The following is a 10,478-nucleotide window of genomic DNA, read 5'->3' as shown; positions in this document are numbered from 1 at the left end:
TGATGAACACCCCAGCCTTGCCTCAAACATGCTTCCACCTGTGTGCTTCCATCACTTTGAAGGGGGCAATCACGGATACTTGTATTGCCATCAGGGAAGAATTCAGAAAGCAACCCAGGGAAGCTGCATGTGAAGTAAGTAATATAAAGATCTATAAGAAATTATGGTGGATGTTTGAAAGTCCACATAATCAAGTGGTTAAGATCGAACTCTGTTCAAGCAACCCAATAAGAAAATGTTAACTAATGTCAACGTTTTTCAGTGTCTCATTATAAATGAGCAAAAAATCTGAATAGATGTTTCTCAATAGAAGACATACAAATGGCAAACAGGTATATGAAAAGGTGCTCAACATCATGGATCATCAGAGAAAGGCAAATCAAAATTAAAATGAGATAACATCTCACCCCAGTAAAAATGACCTTTATCTAAAAGATAGACAATAATGAATGCTAGAGAGGATCTTGAGAAAAGGGAAGCTTCATATACTGTTGGTAGGAATGTAAATTAGTGTAGCCACTAGAGAGAACAGTATGAATGTTTCTCAAAAAACTAAAAATAAAACTACCATATGATCCAGTAATCCCACTGCTAGGTATAGACCCAAAAGAAAGGAAACAGTATATCAAAGAGATATCTGCAGTGCCCTCTCTATTGCAGCACTGTTCAGAATAGCCAAGACCTAGAAGCAACGTAAGTGTACATCAACAGATGAATGGGGCGGGGCATGGTGGCTCACGCCTGTAATCCCTGCACTTTGGGAAGCCGAGGCGGACGGATCACGAGGTCAGGAGATCGAGACAATCCTGGCTAACACGGTGAAACCCCGTCTCTACTAAAAATACAAAAAATTAGCCGGGAGTGGTGGCGGGCACCTGTCGTCCCAGCTACTCAGGAGGCTGAGGCAGGAGAATGGCATGAACCCGGGAGGCAGAGCTTGCAGTGAGCCGAGATCATGCCACTACACTCCAGCCTGGGCAACACAGCGAGACTCCGTCAAAAAAACAAAACAAAACAGATGAATGGATATGTAGTACATATATACGTAACGGAGTACGAATCAGCCATTAAAAAGTGAGATCCGGGCCAGGTGCGGTGGTTCACGCCTGTAATCCCAGCACTTTGGGTGGCTGAGATGGGTGGATCACGAGGTCAGAAGTTCGAGACCAGCCTGACCAACATGGTGAAACCCTGTCTCTACTAAAAATATAAAAATTAGCCGGGCGTGGTGGCATGCGCCTGTAATCCCAGCTGCTTGGGAGGCTGAGGCAGAAGAATCGCTTGAACCTGGGAGGTGGAGGTTGCAGTGAGCCAAGATCGCACCATTGCACTCCAGCCTGGCAACACAGCGAGACTCTTATCTAAAAAAAAAAAAGTGAGATCCTGTCATGTACAACAACGTGGAGGAAACTGGATGACATTATGCTCTGTGAGATAAACCAGGAACAGAAGACAAACTTTGCATGTTCTCACTCATTTGTGGGAGCTAAACATTAAAACAGTTGAACTCGTCATGATAGAGAGTACAAGGATGGTTAACAGAGGCTGGGAAGGGTAGTGGGGGCAGTGGAGTGGGGATGGTTAATGGGCATAAAAGTATAGTTAGATAAAATGGGTAAGATCTAGTCTTTGATAGCACAACAGGGTGACTACCTTCAACAATAATTTTTTTGTACATTTTTAAATAACTAAATGAGTGTAACTGGAATGTTTGTAACACAAAGAAATGATACGTTTTTGAGGTAATGAATACCCCATTTACCCTGAGTGATTATTATGCATTGTATGCCTGTAACAAAATATCTTATGTACATCATAAATATATACACCTACTATGTACCCATAATTTTTCTTTTAAAGATTGAGCTCTGGAGTCAGATTATATAGGCCCATGTTTTACTAGTTGTGTGACTTTGTACAAATTGCTTGATTTCTGTCTCAGTTTTCTCACCTGTAAATAAAAATAGCATTAGTTTCCATTTCATAGGATTGCTTTAACAGTAAGAATTATTATAGTTTCTGTACCTTGAACATTTCTTACACATAGGAAGAGATGAATAAGACGAGACACCCAAGGCTTAGAAAAGTCAAGCAACTCGCCCATGATAACACACTTAGGGAGTGGAGGAAGTAGGCCTTGCACCCGGTTTTATTTGATTCCAAAGCCTGTGTTCTTTTTATTATTTTTATCAATTTTCAAACCTGAGTAATTAACAGATACCTTTTAAAAGAAACAAAAGTTATGTTTAATAAATACCAGTGTTGCCTTAAATGATTTTTATTAGCATGTTGCTAAAATATGTGCAAATCAAAACCTGCTTATAACTCCTTATGCGTGTAAATGACTTAAGCTATAACATTCAAACACATTTACTAATTCAATGCAGGTGAAAGATGCAACACAGTTAAATTCCGTTTTCTAACATTTATTTAACGTGATGGATGTTGTTGTTCTCTTGAAACTAAAAACCACTCACAAGTGAACATCATACTCACAGCTAAGGTTCAAGTTCTCTTGCGGTCATCATACCCATACATCTGTGTGCCATGAGATCTGTCAATTTTTCCACCACTTTGCTCTGTTCCAACCACTGCAAAACCCTAACATGATGTCATTTGGCCCTCACTTAGCAGAAATTCACCGTTTACACAGTAATTCTTCCTCCATTTTTTTTTTCACTTAAGCCAATGATAAAGTAGAACTACTTGGGTATAACATACTCAAAAAAACAAACCAAAACACTATGAAGATTCTCCCATATAAGGGCAATGATTGATTTTGAGATTGCCATCGGGTGGTCAAAAATGTGCTTATGTAAATAGTTTTAGTTTACCATTGATATGAAATTCCTAAATTGAAAAATCTCATGAACCTTTGGGAATACGCCTGGGGATCCCCAGAGGACCAAAGATCCTAGTTTAGGAAATTCTGAGTTGTTCTATCTTGGCCTAACTGCTGTCTCCTCCTGCCTGGAAGAAGCTTTAGCTTATTCCACACACGAATTATTAATAAAATAATGCTTGTGTCATGATGCTACCAAGTGGAACTGGCTAGAAGGAGGTAAGAAGCAAGACTGAATTACCTTCTCAAACTTTTATTTATCTATTTTTTTGAGATGGAGTCTCCCTCTGTTGCCCAGGCTGGATGGAGTGCAGTGGCACAATCTCGACTCACCGCAACTTCCATCTCCTGGGTTCAAGCGATTCTTCTGCCTCAGCCTCCTGAGTAGCTGGGATTACAGGTGTGCACCACCACGCCTGACTAATTTTTGCATTTTTAGTAGAGACGGGGTTTCACCATGTTGGCCAGGCTGGTCTCAAGCTCCTGACGTCAACTGATCCACCTGCCTGGGGCTCGTGAAGTGCTGGGATTACAGGCATGAGCCACCATACCTGGCCTCAAACTTTTATATGACAGAAGGTGACAATGTTATTTCTGAAAACGTAGAGTTAATGATGTTAGAAAGGAATGATTTTCATTTATGGTTTCAGAAAAAGGTAGTCATGAACATGGATGACTCTTATTATTTCACTCACTTCAAGGAGACAATCAATAACTGATGCTTATCTAGCATGTTTTCATTTACAGAGAGCTTTCCCTCACTTGATTATCTTCCGTCTTTAGCCACACACAGATGAAGACCCTTCTCAAAGCAATAACCATAACCTGGGGGTTCCTGTTTAAATTATGTGTTCTAAACTCTAAGTTCTCTACTTTCTGCTGTACACCAAACCATCTTCCACAAAGACTATTGCTGCATGAACTCTCACCTGAGCACAAACAGAAGAAAATGCACCGTATACTCTACGTCATCCTGAGTTTCTCCCTTAAACTAAAAATATTCTTTATTTGGAGGCAAGGATGCCTGCATTTTCACAAAAGTTGTAACAAAATGTTAGGAGCAGGGGGCTCTGGAATTACATTCCATGTTCATCATTTACCAGCTCTGTGACAGTGGGAAAGCAATGTAAACTCTATACTGCAGTATCCTCCTCTGTAAAATAAGGATGATTGTGACCTTCTCATGGATTTATTTTAAAGATTAAATGTGTGTGGGAGGCATGAAATCCTAGGTTACAATCCAAGTATCCAAGTGATGGATACACTAAAAGCCCACACTTCACTCCATTGCAAATATCCGTGTAACACAACTGCACTCATCCCACTAAATATATTTTAAAAATTAAAAAATTAAAAATGTATTCACACCCCCTCCCCACAAACAGTTTGCCATCATATCTCTGTGTAGCATTAATATGTTTACTCTTGGTCAGATACTGTCTTTCACATGTTTTACACATTAAAGCAATTAATCCTCATCTTTGCATTAATCTTTTTTTTTCCCCATTTGACAGATGGGGAAACTAAGGGACAGAGTAATTAAGCGGGTTATCTATACTCACACAGCAGGTAAGTAATGGAGGTGGAATTTGAACGCTGACCCAAAGCCTGTGTTCCAGAGTCTGTGCTTATTGGAAGGCTGTATACTCTCTCCATGATTGTAAGCTTTTATTATTGTAAGGAGAGCAAGAAATTCTCTTTAGTCTTCACATCTTGCCATATTTTCTCAACCGCTGTGGCCACGTTTTCAGAACTTCATCAGTTCTTTTTTTGAATACTGCAATATCACTCAAACTTCTTACTCTGCGTGTAGGTTGAGCCCCATTTGATGCATTCTCCACATTGCAGTCAGCATGATACATATTAATAGTATAATCACTCATTTTCCTCATAACAATGTTTCTGAGGTTAATCATCGTTTTCAAAATACTGCCATGATCTAAGCCCCGCTTTCCTTTCCAACCTCATCCCCTTCCGATTCCTTTCAGGTTAGACATTTTGGAAATCCAGAATAGTTGAAATTTCCTAAGTATACCATGCATTTTTTTATGCTTTGAAGTATTTTTTTCTGTTGATTTGATCATGTTTTTATGCATGGCTAAATCCTTTATACCCTTTAAACTCATTGTAAGCATCCTCTTCTACAGAATATTTTCTGGTATCTTCACTTGTACCTCCTGGATTCTAGATGTGATTATATTCATAATTACTAAGCAAGAACGGTATAGAAAGTATTCTGATTAAAAAAAAAAACTGCAGCCACAGTCATATCAGTTACTATGCAGAACTGTCCTAGGGGGTCATGATATCAAACTTGCTTTGGGCAAATATTAAAGAGCAACTGAACCAAATATGGTCAGAATTCCTGCTGGAGTAATAGCAGTGCTGAGTGACCCCAGCTGTAGTTGTATTCATGTATTAAGAAATTTTTGTATAACGCTTTGTGATCAGCAAAACTCAGTAGATGTTTTCCTAAGACCTCCCCACCATTTTCTTCTCCCTAACCCCTATTTCTTGTTATTAAGCTCATGTTTGTCAAGAAAAATTTGGCCTCTGTGTATCTGATTCACTTAACAGTTGACTCATCAAAATATTTTGTAAGAGAGGTTTGAAGTCCAAGAAGCCTCTTGAGCCTCCTTTGTGGATCTTTAAGACATTCTTTTCTGAGAACCAAGAGGTTGTTTCTGGCCAAATCCAAGTAAATGGAAACTCCAAATGACTTAGAACTGTTAAAGGGGTCAAAATATATGCATGAACATGCTCCCTTGTCCTTAGGTGATGTATCCATGCATGAAGAAGGTTTTCAATTTCCCCTGAAGGTAAAGTTGAGGAAGTGAGTAGTTGCATAACATGACCCAAGAAACCCTCCTTAAAATATTACATATTTCCCTGTGCCCTACTGGGATTTCCTTGTCCTTGGTGTCTCTGACATTTCAAAATCAGAAGGCACCACCTGCCAGACAACAGCTAATCTGAATTAAGGATTTCTGTCAGAATGACACTTGGCTTACTGCCAGCTAAGGTAGATCAGAGTCTTTCCTGCCAAGCCACCTGGATTCCTGTTTCCCGGCTGTACCAAGTAGACAGGCCCAGTGTATGCAGGAGCAAGCGAGCCTTAGAAAAGATAATGCAATCCATGTGTCCCACCATAAATATCTCTGTTTTTACTACATGGCCACAAGTCATTTATTCAAAGATTGCAAATTTTATTTTAAAAGTACAACAAATAGTTCATTGTACAACTGACTTGGGCCCTTAATTAGAAACTGCAGTACTTCGCTCATTGTATATAATATTATAATGGCCCTTTTCTTCCATTATCCAAACGTTGTAGCTAATTTATTTTGTAAGATTGCTTATGCAGTACACTCAGAAGTACTGTGACTGTACAACTGACTGAATATAAACAATTATAGTCTCATTTGAGAAAAGAATTTTCAAGAGCATTTCATTAATAGTTCTTCTTGGCCACTTCCTCTAATCCGTACCAAACCACAGGATGTCCTAATTTGAAAACCTACCACAGCAAGAACAAAGCCCCTGTCTGGTAACTAAATGCTCTTGGAGGCTTCTTTTTTGGAAACTCATGATCAGTTCTCTGCCATTGCAAGTCACTAGAGGAAAATTATCTCACCGATTCAAAGCCAAAGAAATGGAATCCTCACCTCTTTAGATGTGCTGACACCACGACATCCTGATTTATCAACTCTGAGCCTTATTACCTTCTTGTACCATTTACTAACCCTTAAAAGAGAAAGATATGGCCACATATTCTCTGCCCTTAAATATCTGAAGGAGAACTAGAAATTCAGTTACCTAATGCCAAACAGCTGCATTTGTGATGTTTCCCTTCTTTATTTCATTTTCAGCCAGATGTTTGGAATCGCATAGACAATAAGACAATACTTAATATTTCTAAAAAGAGTCTCAAAAATATCATGACTCTTCAGATTGGGACCATGAGAAGACAAAGACATAGAAAGATATAATTGGAGCTTATGCAATCATGAAGGGTCTAAATAAGTTGAATATAAACTCATTCATAACTTTTCAGAATACCAGAAACATTGTCTGAAATTTGAGAGAGACTTCAAGCTACAAACAAAAGGACAACTCAGTTGAGAACAAACATATGGAACTTGTTACCCCAGAGGTACAAAATGAAGATACACATACTAATTCGAAAATATTCATGTACGTTCACAGATGATTGACGGAGATATTAAAGGTAATGAAAATATTTTGGATACATTGCTAACTTTTTAATTTCTGTGTCAGAGAGGACAGTTCTGACTTTTAGAACACTTTCTGTATCCATACACAGTTTGTATCCATATGCTGGGTTGGTTGAAATCAGTGTGGCAATTGCTACTTGCATAGTATCTGCTTATAATTATTTGTTAAACGAATACTAATATTTAAAGTACATAAACTCTTGCATATGCATCCTTATTTTATCCTTTTTATAATCCTTTGATATTGAAATGAAGACGATTCCCAAGAAAACTGAAATGGAGGTAATATGTGTAGGGAGGGACCATGGGAGAATAATTACAAATTCAAACTCTGGAGCCAGATCTGTTCAGAATCCCAGCTCTACAAATCACAACGTTTAGCATTTTACACAAGTAAACTAAACCCTCCAAACCTTAGTTTCTTGATACGTAAAGTGAGACTAATGATAAAGTCTAAATCTAAGGTTGTCTGTGAGAATTAATGAGATATCTTATATAAAGTTTACTTACCAGTGCCCAGCACATAGCAAATGTTCAACAGTTGCTATTTAGAGTTAAGAAAAAAATTTGTTTGTCAATGTATTATGTTGTCTAATTATTCTACAATACATAGCTGGTTCATTCTAGTACTGAGAATCAAACAGCATTCTTCTGACTAAGCCTTATGTTCTTTCCATATGCAGGGTTAATGCTGTTTGGTCAAAGACAAGCAGACTAAGTAGACTAAGAGTAGACTAAGAAGAAAGAAGCCTGGCATTTGGGGTCTGAATGAGTTGTCCCATACAATCACAAATATAAAGTCTATAACTCATTAAGTATTGTGTGTTTTAAATGGGCTTTTGTTTTCTTTATGATAAACATAGCCAATTTATTTTTGATTGATGGAAGTCAGCTATGTTTGAATTTACGAGCTCACCACAATTTTCTTGGCAATGCCTGCCATTTATTAAATAGGGTCTATCCACAGTTATTAGTAATAACAAATATTTGCATTTATATTAGATGTTTTATGGTTAGAAGAGGATTAGACCAAATGATTTGGAGGAAGCATAATAGAAATGTTCCTTAATATCTATTCTTTAATGAGGCTTACATTGCCAAACAAGTTTAGCATGGGAAGTAATTAAGATTCTTTCCAAGAAGTTTTACAAAATAAGCTAGGCAGTATGTTTAAATAATAGAAGAAAAGATCTTCAATAACATTCTCTTCAGTAAAAAGCTGTCACCAAGAAATATTTTATCTACAACATAAATATTTGCTATTAAGTGTAGACTGTGTTTAGCCACAATTGATTTAATATTTCCTTCCCTCTCAATACAAAGTAAATAAGTTGATTGCGTAGTGCTGGGCAACTTGATCCCAATTGCTTGTCTTATCTTCACTACTACCACCTCCTTCTCTGCCACAACCATAGCACAGAACATGTATCCAGTGGTATAAAGCAAAAGAGAATATTATAGGGAAATCACAAGTGGAAACTGTGTCAGTTAATTCTTGCTGTGTCGTGATCGCCCCAAAATATTTTGACTTAAACAACAAAATATGTTATTTTTGATAATTCTGAGTCAGCTGAGCGGTTCTAGTCTGGGCCCACTTAACTGCTCAGCTGGGTCAAAATGTCATTACTCCTAGGTCTGGTGGTTGATTCCATACCAGTGGTAAAAGGCCATATGTCTCCCATTATCTCACAGCGTTGCCCAGTCTTGTTCACTTGGTGATGGTTGCAGTATTCCCAAGAGCAACAACCAGACAATTTCTGACAAACAAGTGATTTTCAAGGCTTTGTGTCACATTGTCCATTGTCCTGTTGGTCAAACAGGTCATAAAAGCAAGGTCAGATTTGAGAAGTGGTTAAATAAACTTCAACTCGTAGTGAGTTGCAAGGCCTCAATGCAAAGAATGGGATATTGAGAGGTGTGAAGAGTTGAAGTGATGTTTCCTTCCTACTACAGATAATCTATGACACTGTTCTATGAGAATTCTCTACCAGAGGTTGTCCTGTACTTTATGAAGAAATTTCAAAATCTTTCTTTATTTCATTCTTTTAAAAATTCTCTGAGGAAGGTTAGCAATGAAGACATGTATTTAAATTCTAACCCTTATACAAATTAATTCCATGACTTTAGTCCAGTCGTTTAACATTTCATAATAGGTCAAATTAAATTATAACAGCTTCTATGTCATGGCACTGCTAAGAGAATTAAATTAGATAAAGTCATGTAAATTATTTATTAAAAATTCAAAATATTAGTTTTAAGCTTTAATTTATTCATTTAAAAATAATATTTGAGCACTTATTACATTCCTATTAATATAGGATATTTCTAAGAAGCAGTTAAGAGAACCATATGGAGCCAAATTATCCGCACCTTATTCTACCTTTTATTTTGGAGTAAGTTACTTACTGTTTTGAACACTCTGATTTTTCCGCACCTGTGAAATAAGCATAAAAATAATTTTATCTACCTCATAAAATTGCTGGGAGAATTACATACAAATGCCTAGATAAATGTCTGGCACATCATCAATGTCCAACAAATGATAACAATTATTATTATGTCGCAGCACTGGAGTAGACATTAGATATATTAAAAATTCATTAAATGTGTCCTCATGTATATTACAGTATATTGGAGGAGTAAGACACTGAAAAGGGAATAGGTCAATAAATAAAAAGTACAAATTGTGATTGGTGCAATGAATGAAAATAATACAGTGACAAGGTAACATAGAAATGAACTTCTGATCAAGTGGTAGCAGCAGTTCTCTCTGCAGGAATGATATACAAACTGGAAATTTAAGAATTCAAGAAATTTGAGATTTTTCAGAAAAGAAAAATTATGGTCAGAGGGGTAAAGCAACTTGCTCCAGGTTGTACAGAGGAGATGTCAACAGCCCGGAAAGATTCTAAGCAATAATACAGCCTCTGCAAACCTTCCTGGCCCATGAGGACAGAAGTTGCTGGAATGAGTGAGCCTGACAGTCTCTCAGGATGCAAACTCCACTCCTCTGTGTGTTGCCCTCCTATTCAACTAATCCTATTTAGGAATCTTTAACCTGATGGCCAAACACAAGAAAACAAAACAAAACAAACAACAACAACAACAACAACAACAACAACAAAACCCAACTCATTGATTCTGGCTTTTGAAATTAAAAGTCAGTAATTCTGTTTTTTGTTTTGGTTCACAATTCTACCATGTTAAATTTAAAAATATTCTTCAGACAAACATCACAGGCCAGGATAGCTTTTGATTGCCTTTTTAATTACAAGTGCAATATTCTGTGATGTTTCCCTAAAGAATATTTTTAAATTTTGTAATTTTGTAATATCCTGTGGGATCGATCTTTTTTCTTTTTTTTTTTTTGAGACGGAGTCTAGGTCTCCTCACCCAGGCTG

At 37.3% G+C, this 10,478-nt stretch overlaps 1 long non-coding RNA gene across 1 annotated transcript in view; it reads right to left on the bottom strand.

Annotated features, from left to right (window-relative positions):
* Positions 1–9,482: 9,482 nt before the first annotated feature.
* LOC134810795 (uncharacterized) overlaps positions 9,483–10,478 on the bottom strand; it is a 501,171-nt gene continuing 500,175 nt past the window's right edge. Inside the window, exon 5 of the long non-coding RNA XR_010159384.1 lies at positions 9,483–9,511. This is a non-coding gene — a long non-coding RNA (uncharacterized LOC134810795). The remainder of the gene's footprint in view (positions 9,512–10,478) is intronic.

This window comes from Pan troglodytes, chromosome 7 (genome assembly GCF_028858775.2).
Source record: "Pan troglodytes isolate AG18354 chromosome 7, NHGRI_mPanTro3-v2.0_pri, whole genome shotgun sequence".
NCBI classification, from domain to species: domain Eukaryota; kingdom Metazoa; phylum Chordata; class Mammalia; order Primates; family Hominidae; genus Pan; species Pan troglodytes.
Note: the sequence above shows the minus strand (reverse complement) of the source record. Positions and strands in the feature narration are given on the sequence as shown.